The sequence below is a fragment of the Piliocolobus tephrosceles genome, unplaced genomic scaffold (assembly GCF_002776525.5).
Source record: "Piliocolobus tephrosceles isolate RC106 unplaced genomic scaffold, ASM277652v3 unscaffolded_36500, whole genome shotgun sequence".
NCBI classification, from domain to species: domain Eukaryota; kingdom Metazoa; phylum Chordata; class Mammalia; order Primates; family Cercopithecidae; genus Piliocolobus; species Piliocolobus tephrosceles.
Genome location: NW_022320422.1, coordinates 1,995 through 6,561, shown reverse-complemented (window position 1 = coordinate 6,561; position 4,567 = coordinate 1,995). Strand labels below are relative to the sequence as shown.

At 42.4% G+C, this 4,567-nt stretch overlaps 1 pseudogene; it reads right to left on the bottom strand.

Moving 5' to 3' along the window:
* Window positions 1-950: 950 nt before the first annotated feature.
* LOC113222926 lies at window positions 951-1,273 on the bottom strand (annotated as a pseudogene).
* Between the last annotated feature and the right edge of the window lie 3,294 nt (window positions 1,274-4,567).

The window sequence follows — 4,567 nt, the reverse complement described above, 5'->3', positions numbered from 1 at the left end:
ATTTTGTATTTTTAGTAGAGATGGGGTTTTGCCATGTTGGCCAGGTTGGTCTTGAACTCTTAACCTCAAGTGATCTGCTGGCCTCTGCCCCCCAAAGTGCTGGGGTTACAGGTGTGAACCACCGTGCGTGGCCAGAATGTTTATCATAAAAATCTTCAAGCAAAACCTATATGTTATGTTTGTCCTGTGGCTTCACATTCCTCCTGACACAATATTGGATACTCCAGAGAACACAGTTTGAGAAGGTTAGTTCTAGTCCAAACCTCTGATTTTACTATGAAGGAAACTGTCTTACCAAAGGTCACACAGTAGGTAGGAAACATTACATTTGCAGGGCAGTTCCTGGAGAAATGAGGTGGTCTCCAGACATTAACGGTGTTAATTCATTTTAGCTTCCCCCTGCCCCCGAGCCTGGTACTATGAAAATGCACAGACATCGCTTACCCCATCATGGAGTCTTTATAAAAATCAAATGGGGAAGTTTGTAGATTCCAGTAGGAGGAAGAGGAAGAGCTATACTGACAGAACAACTGGTTTGTTTTAATGTTTCTGGGCATATGAATCTTATAGCTGCTCATGACTCCGTCTTCAACACAGGGGAGGACTTGAGGGCAAATGTTTATTGGATGCTCCTGGCATCATCTTAGTTTGCCTACCTTGATGTTTTTGCCCTCTCTTCTTTTTGTGTCTTGACGTGTCATATGTAGTTTTGAAAGCTGTTTCAAGTCCATTTTTGGAACGATGCATAGCATACATAAAACACTTGAAATTAATACATTTACTTTTTCAAAAAAGATGCTCCCGTCTAATATCAAGTCATGTCCAGTTCTACTTCTCTGAGTCATATAGCTAGGCTAAAAATAACTTTCTTTTTTTTTTTTTTTTTTTTGAAATGAAAGGCCTCACATATTTATTACTGAACCCAGCCAACCAACGCATTCATAATAGATTCAGAGAGGAAAATACGTCAAACTCTCCAGAGAGTGGTGACATTTTCAGTTTGATATGGTAATGTGATCGTGACCTTCAGACAGCACAAATATATGTGCCATCTCATGTGCAGTTCCTTACAGACCCAGCTTGGTTCTTCTCCAATGTCTCCTTTTGGAGTTGTACCTTATTTTATTTCCAGTTTTCATCTGAATCCACTGGGGAATGGGACGATTTTGCTTTTGTTTCTTGGCCAGGAATCGCTTAATCCTGAAAGTCTTGTGAGAAGACATGGCGAGAAGTGGAGGCAAGAACACACCACGATGGTGGAGAAAGGAAAAGAGGGCAAAAATAACTTTCTTACCACAACCCTCCACCAAGGAATGAGAATTCCATTTCTTAAAAAACAGATCCTTTATTTTTTTAAGAGGCGGAGTCTCACTCTGTTGCCTAGGCTAGAGTGCAGTGGTGTGATCTCAGTTCACTGCAACCTCTGCCTCCTGGGTTCAAGTGATTCTCCTGCCTCAGCCTCCCAAGTAGCTGGGATTACAGGTGCACATCACACCACATCCAGCTAATTTTTGTATTTTTAGTAGAGGCGGGGTTTCAGCATGTTGGCCAGGCCAGTTCTGAACTCCTGACCTCAAGTGATCCACCTGCCTTGGCCTCCCAAAGTGCTGGGATTATAGGCATGAGCCACCATACCCGGCCAGAACCTTTCTTAAGATAAACCAATTGCCCTCACCCGATGATGCTAGTACATAGGGTCCTAATGCTGCCAGGAGACCACCAGGTTGAGGGTCAAATAACTGAGTTCTAGTTGTCGCTTTGCCACCTGCACAGTTTGACCATGGCATGCTACATAACTTTCTGAGCCTCAGGTTGTCACCTGTATATTGAAAGATTACCATTATAAGGATTACACAAGACACGACATTTGAAAGCATCTCATAAACTAACCATTAGCTCCTGCCTGGACTTCTACAGTAGACTCCCAGCTGGCTTCTCCCTATCCACTCAGGCCTGCTACAATCAATCTAGGTCTCCTTGCAGGTAAAGGGACCATTTAAAAAATATACAATTTGGCCAGGCATGGTGGCTCACGCCTGTCATCCCAGAACTTTGGGAGGCCGAGGTGGGCAGATCACCTAAGAGTTCGAGAACAGTCTGGTCAACATGGCAAAACCCTCTCTCTACTAAAAATACAAAATTAGCCGGGTGTGGTGGCACACGCCTGTAATCCTAGCTACTCAGGAGGCTGAGACAGAATTGCTTGAATCTGGGAGGCGGAGGCTGCAGTAAGCCGAGATCATGCCAGGCACTCTAGCCTGGGTGACAAAAGGAAAACTCTGTCTCAAAAAAAAAAAAAAAAAGAAGGGTTTTATCACCCTTCTGCTTAAATCCCTATACTCTCCTCCCATTGCCCTTAGACTAAGTTTGTATCCTTTGTAAGGTCTGTAAGGCCTATAAAGAGACTCCAGGTCCTCCTCCAGCCTCATCTTGTGTTACTTTCCCCCTTACACATGCTGTTCCAATATTTCAGCCCTCACCAATTCCCCTATCTAGCCAGCTTGCACTCATCCCAAACTTCATTCCTTCTAGAAAGCTATTCCTGCAGCCCCCCATGATATGCTCCCCCAACATCATATAATCCTTCATATAGCACTAGGTTGAACCGTATACAATTGCTATTTTGTAGGACAAAAATGGTAGACTGTTGGCAATTTTCTTTGGTTTAGCATTATAGTAATTGCTGTAATGCTAGTCATCTTGAGTCAGTTTTAAACTCTACCAGGGAAGAATCTAGATCTGACTCATAACTAGAATCCTAGAGTTCCACACCCAAACCAAGCCAATAGTAGGCACTTAATTGTTTAATTAGTCTGATACATTGGTACTACCTTTTTAATGCCAAGCATATAATTTTTATATTGTCATTAGTAGTTAAAAATCATGTTTTTTGCTGGGTGCAGTCGCTCACGCCTGTAATTTCAGCACTTTGGGAGGCGAAGGTGAGTGGATCACCTGAGGTCAGGAGTTTGAGACCAGCCTGACGAACATGGTGAAACCCCATCTCTACTAAATACAAAAAATTACCCAGGCATGGTGGCACATGCCTGTAATCCCAGCTAAGGCAGGAGAATCGCTTAAACCTGGGAGGCATAGGTTGCAGTAAGATGAGATCATGCCATTGCACTCTAGCCTGGGCAACAAGAGTGATGCTCCATCTCAAAAAAAAAAAAAAAAAAAAAAAATCATGTTTTTCTTCAAATGCTATTGATATATTCCACAGGATTAAAATGAAAACAATGGAATGAAAAAAGAATCACTTTAATATTTTCATTTCTGGCATTTCTGGAAAGCATGAATTCTAGTAAGTGTAATATATATATATATATATAAACAAGGATAGAATTTAGCCCACTGGTAAGGTATCATTTACGGATTTTTTTTTTTTTTTTTTTTTTTTGAGATGGAGCATCACTCTTGTTGCCCAGGCTAGAGTGCAATGGCATGATCTCATCTTACTGCAACCTATGCCTCCCAGGTTTAAGCGATTCTCCTGCCTTAGCTGGGATTACAGGCATGTGCCACCATGCCTGGGTAATTTTTTGTATTTAGTAGAGATGGGGTTTCACCATGTTCGTCAGGCTGGTCTCAAACTCCTGACCTCAGGTGATCCACTCACCTTCGCCTCCCAAAGTGCTGAAATTACAGGCGTGAGCGACTGCACCCAGCAAAAAACATGATTTTTAACTACTAATGACAATATAAAAATTATATGCTTGGCATTAAAAAGGTAGTACCAATGTATCAGACTAATTAAACAATTAAGTGCCTACTATTGGCTTGGTTTGGGTGTGGAACTCTAGGATTCTAGTTATGAGTCAGATCTAGATTCTTCCCTGGTAGAGTTTAAAACTGACTCAAGATGACTAGCATTACAGCAATTACTATAATGCTAAACCAAAGAAAATTGCCAACAGTCTACCATTTTTGTCCTACAAAATAGCAATTGTATACGGTTCAACCTAGTGCTATATGAAGGATTATATGATGTTGGGGGAGCATATCATGGGGGGCTGCAGGAATAGCTTTCTAGAAGGAATGAAGTTTGGGATGAGTGCAAGCTGGCTAGATAGGGGAATTGGTGAGGGCTGAAATATTGGAACAGCATGTGTAAGGGGGAAAGTAACACAAGATGAGGCTGGAGGAGGACCTGGAGTCTCTTTATAGGCCTTACAGACCTTACAAAGGATACAAACTTAGTCTAAGGGCAATGGGAGGAGAGTATAGGGATTTAAGCAGAAGGGTGATAAAACCCTTCTTTTTTTTTTTTTTTTTTGAGACAGAGTTTTCCTTTTGTCACCCAGGCTAGAGTGCCTGGCATGATCTCGGCTTACTGCAGCCTCCGCCTCCCAGATTCAAGCAATTCTGTCTCAGCCTCCTGAGTAGCTAGGATTACAGGCGTGTGCCACCACACCCGGCTAATTTTGTATTTTTAGTAGAGAGAGGGTTTTGCCATGTTGACCAGACTGTTCTCGAACTCTTAGGTGATCTGCCCACCTCGGCCTCCCAAAGTTCTGGGATGACAGGCGTGAGCCACCATGCCTGGCCAAATTGTATATTTTTTAAA